A 12187-nucleotide genomic window follows, 5' to 3' on the forward strand; every position below is an offset into this window, starting at 1 on the left:
AGCATGATTATGAACAAATTAAATGTGCTGTACTGGAGGGCAGAAGGAGAAGGGAACAACAGAGGATGAAATGGTTGGATGGCATCACCGACTCAATGGACATGAGTTTTGGTAGGCTCCAGGAGTTGGTGTTGGACAGGGAGACCTGACATGCTGTGGTTCATGGGGTCACAAAGAGTTGGACACGACTGAGAGACTGAATTGAACTGATAAGGTTAAATAGAATATGGTCATTAAGTCAGCAATGTGTGGCCCCATGTAGCAAAAAACACGACACTGGAATACATATTGTTTTGCAGAAATCAGATAGAAAACAATATGTACCATATTATATGCTTCAGTTCAGTTCAGACTCTCAGTTATGTCCAACTCTTTGTGACACCATGGATTGCAGCACACCAGGCTTCCCTGTCCATCACCAACTCCTAGAGCTTGCTCAAATTCATGCCCATTGAGTCGGTAATGCCATCCACCATCTCATTCTCTGTCATCCACTTCTCCTCCTGACCTCAATCTTTCCCAGCATCAGGGTCTTTTCTAATGAGTCATCCTTCGCATCAGGTGGCCAAAGGATTGGAGCTTCAGCTTCAGCATCAGTCCTTCCAATGTATATTCAGGACTGATTTCATTTAGGATGGATTGGTTTGATCTCCTTGATGTCCAAGGGACTCAGGAGTCTTTTCCAATGCCATGGTTAAAAAGCATCAATTCTTCAGCACTCAGCTTTCTTAATGGTCCAACTGTCACATCCATACATGACTACTGGAAAAACCATAGCTTTGACTAGACAGACCTTTGTTGGCAAAGTAATGTCTCTGCTTTTTAATATGCTGTCTAGGTTGGTCATAGGCTTTCTTCCAAGGAGCAAGCGTCTTTTCATTTCATAACTGCAATCACCATCTTCAGTGATTTTGGAGCCCAAGAAAATAAAGTCTGTCATTGTTTCCATTGTTTCCCCATCTATTTGCCATGAAATGATGGGGCCAATGCCATAATCTTCATTTTTGAATGTTGAGTTTTAAGCCAGCATTTTTGCTCTCCTCTTTCATGTTCCTTGGGAGGTTCTTTAGTTCCTCTTTAAATTCTGCCATAATGGTAATGTCATCTATATATCTGAGGTTATTGATATTTCTTCTGGCAGTCTTGATTCCAGCTTGTACTTCATTCTGCCTGGCATTTTGCATGATATTCTCTGCATATAACTTAAATAAACGAGGTTAAAATATATAGCCTTGATGTACTCCTTTCCAAATTTTGAACTATATGTTTATGAAGGTCAAAAATAGGGTAATAATTTTTCAAGGAGGCTCTCAAAAGAAACAAATAAGTGATTAACACAGTGTCAGGAAAGCAGATACTTATGACATAAGAAATTGTGACTCAAAAGGAGTATCCAAGGGAATTCTGTAATGTTGACAAAATTCTACTTCTTGGACTGAATTTTGGTCATGCTCACGCGTACTCAGTCACTTCAGTCATATCCAACTTAGATCCCAAGGACTGTAGCCTGCAGGTCTCCTCTGTCCATGGGATTATCCAAGAAAGTATACTGGAGTGGATTGCCATTTCCTCTTCCAGGGGATCTTCCCAATGCAGGGTTTGTACTCACATCTCCTATGAATCCTGCATTGGCAGGCAGATTTTTTCCATTGCGTCATCTGGGAAGCCCTCCCCTAGCCCTAAATGTAGTGACCAAAATTTGTGATCATTTCTCATTTATTAAGACTGATAGTTGTGTTTTATACGATTTTGCAAATAAGCTGTATTTCAGAGGAAAAACAATTTTGAAAAAGCTAAAATCAGAATGTGTATTTAATAACTGTGTAAGTGCATGCTAAGTCCCTTCAGTTGTGTCTGCTGCTACTGCTAAGTTGCTTCAGTCGTGTCCGACTCTTAAGCGACCCCATGGACTGCAGCCTACCAGGCTCCTCCATCCATGGGATTTTCCAGGAAAGAGTATTGGAGTGGGGTGCCATTGCCTTCTCTGTCAGTTGTGTCTATCCCTGTCCAAATTTTATCAATGAAATACATGACACTGAGTGTGACAGATTTGCTGCATTCATCAGTTCAGTTCAGTTCAGTCACTCAATTGTGTCCGACTCTTTGCGACCCCATGAATCGCAGCATGCCAGGCCTCCCTGTCCATCACCAATTCCCAGAATTCACCCAGACTCATATCCATCGAGTCAGTGAGCCATCCAGCCATCTCATCCTCTGTCGTCCCCTTCTCCTCCTGCCACCAATCCCTCTCAGCATAAGGGTCTTTTCCAATGAGTCAACTCTTTGCATGAGGTGGCCAAAGTACTGGAGTTTCAGCTTTAACATCAGTCCTTCCAATGAACACCCAGGACTGATCTCCTTTATGATGGACTGGTTGGATCTCCTTGCAGTCCAAGGGACTCTCAAGAGTCTTCTCCAACACCACAGTTCAAAAGCATCAATTCTTCAGTGCTCAGCTTTCTTCACAGTCCAACTCTCACATCCATACATGACTACCATAACTTTGACTAGACTGACCTTTGTGGGCAAAGTAATGTCTCTGCTTTTCAATATGCTGTCTAGGTTGGTCATAACTTTCCTTCCAAGGAGTAAGCGTCTTTTAATTTCATGGCTGCAGTCACCATCTGCAGTGATTTTGAGCCCCCAAAAATAAAGTCTGACACTGTTTCCGCTGTTTCCCCATCTATTTCCCATGAAGTGATGGGACCAGATGCCATGATCTTTGTTTTCTGAATGTTGAGCTTTAAGCCAACTTTTTCACTCTCCTCTTTCACGTTCATCAAGAGGCTTTTTAGTTCCTCTTCACTTTCTGCCATAAGGGTGGTGTCATCTGCATATCAGAGGTGATTGATATTTCTCCTGGCAATCTTGATTCCAGCTTGTGCTTCTTCTAGCCCAGCATTTCTCATGATGTACGTTGCATACAAGTTAAATAAGCAAGATGACAGTATACAGCCTTGACGTACTCCTTTTTCTATTTGGAACCAGTCTGTTGTTCCATATCCAGTTCTAACTGTTGCTTCCTGACCTGCATACAGATTTCTCAAGAGGTAGGTCAGGTGGTCTGGTATCTCCATCTCTCTCAGAATTTTCCACAGTTTATTGTGATCCACACAGTCAAAAGCTTTGGCATAGTCAATAAAGCAGAAATAAATGTTTCTCTGAAACTCTCTGGCTTTTTTGATGATCCAGCAGATGTTGGCAATCTGATCTCTGGTTCCTCTGTCTTTTTTAAAACCAGCTTGGACATCTGGAGTTTCATGGTTCACATATTGCTGAAGCCTGGCTTGGAGAATTTTGAGCATTACTTTAATAGCATGTGAGATGAGTCCAATTGTGTAGTAGTTTGAGCATTTTTGGTATTGCCTTTCTTTGGATTGGAATGAAAACTGACCTTTCCAGTCCTGTGGCCATTGCTGAGTTTTTCTAATTTGCTGGCATATTGAATGCAGCACTTTCACAGCATCATCTTTCAGGATTTGAAATAGCTCAATTGGAATTCCATCACCTCCACTAGCTTTATTCTCAGTGATGCTTTCTAAGGCCCACTTGACTTCACATTCCAGGATATCTGGCTTTAGTTGAATGGTTCTATGAAGACCTACAAGACCTTTTAGAACTAACACCCAAAAAAGATATCATTTTCATTATAGGGGACTGGAATGCAAAAGTAGGAAGTCAAGAAACACCTGGAGTAACAGGCAAATTTGGCCTTGGAGTACTGAATGAAGCAGGGGAAAGGCTAATAGAATTTTGCCAAGAGAACACACTGGCCATAGCAAACACCTTCTTCTAAAGACACAAGAGAAGACTCTACACATGGACATCACCAGATGGTCAACAACAAAATCAGATTGATTATATTCTTTGCAGCCAAAGATGGAGAATCTCTAGACAGTCAGCAAAAACAAGACCAGGAGCTGACTTTGGCTCAGATCATGAAGTCTTTATTGCCAAATTCAGACTTAAATTGAAGAAAGTAGGGAAAACCACTAGACCATTCAGGTATGACCTAAATCAAATCCCTTATGATTATACAGTGGAAGTGAGAAATAGATTTAAGGGACTAGATCTGATAGACAGAGTGCCTGATGAATTATTGATGAAGGTTCATGACATTATACTGGAGACAGTAATCAAGACCATCCCCATGGAAAAGAAATGCAAAAAAACCCAAATGGCTGTTTGAGGAGGCCTTACAAATAGCTGTGAAAAGAAGAGAAGTGAAAAGCAAAGGAGAAAAGAAAAGATGTAAGCATCTGAATGCAGAGTTCCAAAGAATAGCAAGGAGAGTTAAGAAAGCCTTCCTCATCGATCAATGCAAAGAAATAGAGGCAAACAACAGAATGGGAAATACTAACGATATCTTCAAGAAAATTAGAGATACCAAGTGAAGCTTTCATTCCAAGATGGTCTCAAATAAGGACAGAAATGGTATGAACCTAACAGAAGCAGAAGATATTAAGAGGTGGCAAGAATACACAGAAGAATTGTACAAAAAAGATTTCACGACAAAGATAATCATGATGACATGATCACTCACCTAGAGCCAGACATCCTGGAATGTGAAGTCAAGTGTGCTTTAGAAAGCTGCATTCATAGACTACAATTGATCATGCTTCCTAGTTTTTGAGCTTTTGTGTACTCACTTCCAGTATCAACTCTCAACTTGGCCACGTGATGTGTTTTGATAAATGACATATCAGTAAATGTTACAGATAAAAAAGTTTCATTAACTCTTGTACATTGAGTTTTGACTTCTTCGAATGCCATTACTACTGTGTAAGGAACCTTTCCTAATATGCTGGAGAGGACCAATGGACAAGAACAAACTCCCCCACCAACAACCCTGGCTCACTGCCATATAAAGATATGAGATTTTCTTGGCCCATTCAGCTCTAGTCAATTTGCCAAATGACCACAACCACATGAGTGCTCTCAGGTAAGCTAGGCAGAAGAACCACCAATTGAGGTTAACATAAATTATAAAATAGTGAGCAAACAAATTGATGTTTTAGTCCACCAAATTTTAGGATGGTTGTTTATACAGCAATAAACAACTAATTCACCATGTAGATAGTTTTTAATATTTCATTCTTTCAGTAGAAATGGAATTTTAAACTGATATTTGATTCAAGTTATTTTAGAATGCAAATTTTATGTACATTATAAAAAAGTATAAGCTTGCCAGAATTATTACTCATGTCAGTCATCCTCAAATTTGGCAGCTGATTTGAATCATCAAGGGACATTCATTTTAAGTCTATTAACATCTCTTCCTTTATCAACTACATTTTGCTTTAAATGTATGTAGTGTGGTAGAGGGGCTGGTTTATCTATGTAACTATGTATCTCCCTCATATGTAATATATATTTGTGTATGTATGTATGATTTATCTTTCCCAAACTTCTAAGGCAAATCTATTGCAAAGTTGAATACTGGGATATGAAGACTAGCAGAAAGAATCTATTTAAATTCTTATGTGTCTAAAAATAGAACATAGTTACAATTGGGTAAATATTACCACAAGCCATGGAATAGAATACAGAAAAGCTACAGTAATTAAAATATCATATCTAATGGACCTGACATTCTGAAACTCTACTTGTAATTTTCATTTGTCTAGAATTATGTGACATGTCTTTCCTCAAATGGGGCCTGTTTCAAAAAGGGTGGAGACTTTTAAATAACATGGTTTTTACTCTAGTTAATAAAATGGTTTTTGTATCTCTTAAATGTTGAAGGGGTGACAGCTATTCTACTCAAAATCTTGGTCCTAAAGGTGCTTGTTGTTGGTGAAGCATGCTGGAATCAATTCTGACAGTATTAATATGTAAAACATTTAAATCATTTTTTAAAATCAACATTGTTTTATACAGTCAGTAAAGAAGATCTAGGGTCAGAAACAGAACAAAGTATGAAGCAAAAATATAAATCAGAAGAAAATAAATAGCACATGATAACTTTCTTAAACAAAATTGAAATATTTACAACTCAAATTTTTTGTCATAAGGTTCATGAGTGGATCAGACTGACATAAGGCACACTGCCAACCGGAGTACAGGCCAGCTTCAACAGTACTGGCATAACCTGGGACCGAATTAGGAATGCAGAATCCCGGGAACTAACCAAGATCTATTTCTTTTAAAGATCTATAGACAGTTTGTATTCCCATTAAGTTGGCAACAATACATTAGGTGATGTATTAATTTCCTATCACAGCTGTAAAATTTACCACCAGCTTAAAGGTTTGATGCTGTTAAAGTGCTGCACTGAATAGGCCAACACATTTGGAAAACTCAGCGGTGGCAACAGGGCAGGAAAATATCAGTTTTCATTCCAATCCCAAAGAATGGCAATGCCAAAGAATGCTCAGTCTACCACAAAACTGTGCTTAGTTCTCATGCTAGCAAGGTAATGCTCAAAATCCTTCAAGCTAGGCTTTAAATGTATGTGAACCTAGCACTTCCAGGTGTTCAAGTTGGAATAAGAAAAGGTAGAGAAACCAGAGATCAAATTGCCAACATCTGCTGAATCATAGAAAATGCAAGGGAATTAAAAAAAAAAATCTACTACTGCTTCATTGACTATGCTAAAGCCTTTGACTGTATGGATCATAAGAAACTGTGAAGATTCTTAAAGAGATGGTAATATCACACCAGCTTATCTGTCTCCTGAAAAACCTGTATAAAGGTCAAGAAGCAATAGCTAGAGCTGGACATGGAACAATGGGCTAGTTCCAAATTGGGAAAGGGGTATATAAAAACTCTATATTGTGACCCTGCTAATTTAATTTACATGCAGAGTACATCATGTGAAATGTCAAGCTGGTTGAATCACAAGCTGGAATCAAGATTGCCAGAAGAGTCATCAATAGTCTCAGATATGCAGATGATACTTTAATGGAAGGAAGCAAAGAGGAACCAAAGAACCTCTTGATGAAAGTGAAAGAGGAGAGTGAAAAGGCTGAATGTTAAACTGCTAAGGCTAAACATTACTGTTAATGTTAAAATGTTAAAAGTCGACATTCAAAAAACTAAGATCATGGCATCCAGTCCCATCGCTTCATGGAAAACAGAGAAAAAGTGGAAACAGTGACAGATTTTATTTTCTTGGCCTCCAGAATCATGTGGACAGTGACTGCAACCATGAAATTAAAAGATGTTTGCTTCTTGGAAGAAAAGCTATGAAAAACCTTGCTGCTGCTGAGTCACTTCAGTCGTGTCTGACTCTGTGTGACCCCATAGACCTAGTCAGCCCACCAGACTCCCCCATCCCTGGGAATCTCCAGGCAAGAACACTGGAGTGGGTTTCCATTTCCTTCTCCAATGCATGAAAGTAAAGTGAAAGCGAAGTCGCTCAGTCGTGTCCAACCTTTAGCATGGACTGCAGCCTACCAAGCTCCTCCATCCATGGGATTTTCCAGGCAAGAGTACTGGAGTGGGGTGCCATTGCCTTGACAGCATATTAAAAAGCAGAGGCATCACTTCGCTAACAAAGATCCACCTAGTTAAAGCTATGTTTTTGTTTTTTTTTTCAGTAGTCATGTACAGATGCTAAAGTTGGACCATAAATAAGGCTAAGTACCAAATAATTGATGCTTTTGAACTGTGGTACTGGAGAAGACTCTTGAGAATCCCTTGGACTGCAGGGACATCAAACCAGTCAATCCTAAAGGAAACCAACCCTGAATATTCAGTGGAAGGACTGATGCTGAAACTGAAGCTCAGATAATTTGGTCACCTGATGGGAAAAGCCAGCTCATTAGAAAAGATCCTGATGCTGGGAAAGATTGAAGGCAAATGGAGAAGTGAGTTACAGAGGATGAGATGGTTGGATGGCATCACTGCACATAAGTTTGAGCAAATTCTGGGATATAGTGAAGGACAGGAAGGTATTGTGTACTGCAGTTTATGGTGTTGCCAGGAGTCAGACATGACAGTGCCTGAACGACAACAAGAGGGAAAGCACAAATCATTAATAAATGGCAGATTGTAGAAAATGCTGGGTATCTTTTCATGTGTTTGTTAGCCATCTGTATGTCTACTTTGGAGAAATGTCTATTTAGTTCTTTGGCCCATTTTTTGATTGGGTCATTTATTTTTCTGGAATTGAGCTGTAGGAGTTGCTTGTATATTTTTGAAATTAGTTGTTTGTCAGTTGCTTCACTTGCTATTATTTTCTCCCATTCTGAAGGCTGTCTTTTCACCTTGCTTATAGTTTCTTTTGTTGTGCAGAAGCTTTTAAGTTTAATTAGGTCACATTTGTTTATTTTTGCTTTTATTTCCAATATTCTGAGAGGTGGGTCATAGAGGATCTTGCTGTGATGTATGTCAGAGAGTGTTTTGCCTATGTTCTCCTCTAGGAGTTTTATAGTTTCTGGTCTTACGTTGAGATCTTTAATCCATTTTGAGTTTATTTTTGTGTATGGTGTTAGAAAGTGCTCTAGTTTCATTCTTTTACAAGTGGTTGACCAGTTTTCCCAGCACCACTTGTTAAAGAGATTGTCTTTAACCCATTGTATATTCTTGCTTCCTTTGTCAAAGATAAGGTGTCCATATGTGCATGGATTTATCTCTGGGCTTTCTATTTTGTTCCATTGATCTATATTTCTGTCTTTGTGAAAAGATGCTCAACATCACTCATTATCAGAGAAATGCAAATCAAAACCACTATGAGGTACCATTTCACACCAGTCAGAATGGCTGTGATCCAAAAGTCTACAAGCAATAAATGCTGGAGAGGGTGTGGAGAAAAGGGAACCCTCTTACACTGTTGGTGGGAATGCAAACTAGTACAGCCACTATGGAGAACAGTGTGGAGATTCCTTAAAAAACGGGAACTAGAACTGCCTTATGATCTAGCAATTCCACTGCTGGGCATACACACTGAGGAAACCAGAATTGAAAGAGACACATGTACCCCAATGTTCATCGCAGCACTGTTTATAATAGCCAGGACATGGAAGCAACCTAGATGTCCATCAGCAGATGAATGGATAAGAAAGCTGTGGTACATATACACAATGGAGTATTACTCAGCCATTAAAAAGAATACATTTGAATCAGTTCTAATGAGGTGGATGAAACTGGAGCCTATTATACAGAGTGAAGTAAGCCAGAAAGAAAAACACCAATGCAGTATACTAACACATATATATGGAATTTAGAAAGATGGTAACAATAACCCTGTATACGAGACAGCAAAAGAGACACTGATATATAGAACAGTCTTATGGACTCTGTGGGAGAGGAAGAGGGTGGGATGATTTGGGAGAATGGCATTCAAACATGTATAATATCATGTATGAAACAAGTTGCCAGTCCAGGTTCGATGCACAATACTCGATGCTTGGGGCTGGTGCACTGGGATGACCCAGAGGCATGGTATGGGGAGGGAGGAGGGAGGAGGGTTCAGATGGGGAACACATGTATACCTGTGGCAGATTCATTTTGATATATGGCAAAACCAATACAATATTGTAAAGTTAAAAAATAAAATAAAAAAAAGAGAAAAAAATAAATCAGAAAGTGGCTGAGAACAACTAGAAAAAGACAAGGAATCATAAATCTCTGGAGAATGTTGTGTGAAAAAGACTAGGTAGACTCAAGTTAGAATGAGGAATATTCTCAGTTGAATTATATTAACTGCAAGCTTTTCTCTTACAGAATAGTATATTATATGTATCCTTAACTTTTCTCAAATAAATGTAAAACACCAAAAAAGAAAGAAAGAAAGAAAGAAAATGCTGGGTAAACATTGCTTACACACTGATATGTATATTCTGTAGTTATTTTCATTTATGCCAACAGTACCTTGATCCCTTTCCCTTCTTATTGAAGATGCCATAAATAAAGGAAGTGAGTGACAATGACATGAATGATCTGTATAGTCTTTTAACATTGTAAACCTGTCACATTTCAGCTCATTGCTTATACTTTTGTCAGGGGACATTCAGCTTTAAGGAATCCAATATGTTGTTTTCTTCTTTTGTGTGCTGTTTCTCAAGGGCCCTCTGTTCCTTATCAGTTTCTGGAAAACAGGAATGAGCAGAGCTGCATGCAGTTCTCAGGACTGAGATCATGAGACAGAGCACAGGAGTGGATTCCCTTCAGTGACCTCTTACTTTAATATAATCTATTCAGTCATGTACCTGTTACTCAGGATATGGATTGTCTTCTGGCCCTGTGACGATTGTTATTCACCTAGTTTTATTTTTGCTCAACTTTATTTTTGCTGCCTAAAGCTTCCTTGTATGGAGATATATAAAGCACACACTGCTACAAATAAAGTACCCTGTTTCACTCAAGACTTGGGTCCCCTGCATCCTTCTTTTCATCAACTCCAGTCCCCAGGTCCCGGTTATAAAGACTGTGACATACCTATTGTCAATACACATTAATTCTGGTCTAATCATATTGGAAAAATTTTACTATTATACTTCAGATTTTTTGGTGATTTTAATCACCAAATAATTAATCAATATTTGAAACATAAATGGAAATACACAGAAAAGGGTAAAAGCAATGGTTAAATTTCCCCCAAATGATCCTGGAGGGCTGATTTTCCCTTATTGCCATAACTACTTTAACGTGGCTGACACAATTTTCTATTTCCATGAATATGCAAATACTCATAAGCTTACTCAAAAGATAAAGACTAAATATTAAGATGAACAGTTACTAATGTGTATCATACTCTCAGTATAGAAGAGACCTACTCAATAGCTCAGTGGTAAAGAATTCACCTCCAATGAAGGAGACATAGAGACATAGTTCAATCCTTGGGTCAGGAAGGTCCCCCAGAGAAGGAAATGGCACTCCATTCCATTATTCTTGCCTGGGAAATCACATGATCAGAAAAGTCTGACAGGATACAGTTCATGGGGTCATGAAAGAGTCAGACACTACTTAGCAACTAAACAACAAAATATTAGGATGGATGCTCACTAAATTCTATCTCTTCTCTGTGTAGAAGAGACCTACTAGTAATTCTGACCAGCAACATCTCTCTTAAAAATGCTTATCCTACACGTGAGATTGTTCCATTTTTCTATCATATTATTCAGTTTCCTGGCTGCAACAGATGTAAAAGGAAGAGAAGTTGCTCCTAACTGGGCTAATCAGGTGTTGGCTCTCCGAAATTTAGAAATGGGATCCAGAAAAAATCATCAACATATGGCTGAAACTGTGGAAGGTATAAGAGGAGCCTATTTTATCACAAATCAGAGGCATCCTGACAACATTTTAAATCCTTATTCAGAGTCTCTATTTAAAATAGATCATTGTCCTCAGTGTTGGAACTGGACACAAATTCCCTACCATGAGTTAGTTTCTGTTGCTTACAATCAAGCATCTTAACTACTTTAGTAGGCCAGACCAGCAATCTTTCTTCTTCTGATTATGAGTGCTGATGTTTTAGTCAGCAATTTGAACATTCTAATGAATCCTTGCCATAAGGTAGAATCTACATATTCACAGAAGGCCTAACATTTGCTTTATAAGCCAGAACACTCACTGGGGAGGTCTGTGTTTTCTCTATACTCAGGCTGTTGTGCAATTGCAATATTAATATAGAAGTAATGTTTCTGCAACCCCAAAAACCTCCTTATACATGAAAGACAACATGGTATGTTTTCTTGGTATTAAAACAGTGCATAAAAAGTGGTTTTCTCAATAGTAAATTCAATAAACATTGTTTAAATATGTAATTGAATAAAAGAGTGAATAAAAGAAGCTATGGAATAAAAAAAAATTGGAGTAGTCAATAGGGCTTTTAATATGCATCTTCTCTGCCCAATTCTGAACACATTTGAGAGAAAAGCAAAACTGTTTTCAGGCCAAAATATCATGTTTACGAATGATAGAAGCTATGGATTTGGGCTTTTGTTCAGTTCAGTTCAGTCACTCAGTCATATCCAACTCTTTGTGACCCCATGAATCACAGCACGCCAGGCCCCCCTGTCCATCACCAACTCCCAGAGTTCACCCGGACTCACGTCCATCGAGTCAGTGATGCCATCCAGCCACCTCATCCTCTGTTGTCCCTTTCTCCTCCTGCCCCCAATCCCTCCCAGCATCAGAGTCTTTTCCAACGTCAAGTAGGCTTACTTAGGCAAACTTGGTGGCTCAGATAGTTAAGAATCTGCCTGCAATGTGGCAGAACTGGTTTCCATCCCTGGGTTGG

Source organism: Bos indicus x Bos taurus, chromosome 20, assembly GCF_003369695.1.
Source record: "Bos indicus x Bos taurus breed Angus x Brahman F1 hybrid chromosome 20, Bos_hybrid_MaternalHap_v2.0, whole genome shotgun sequence".
NCBI classification, from domain to species: domain Eukaryota; kingdom Metazoa; phylum Chordata; class Mammalia; order Artiodactyla; family Bovidae; genus Bos; species Bos indicus x Bos taurus.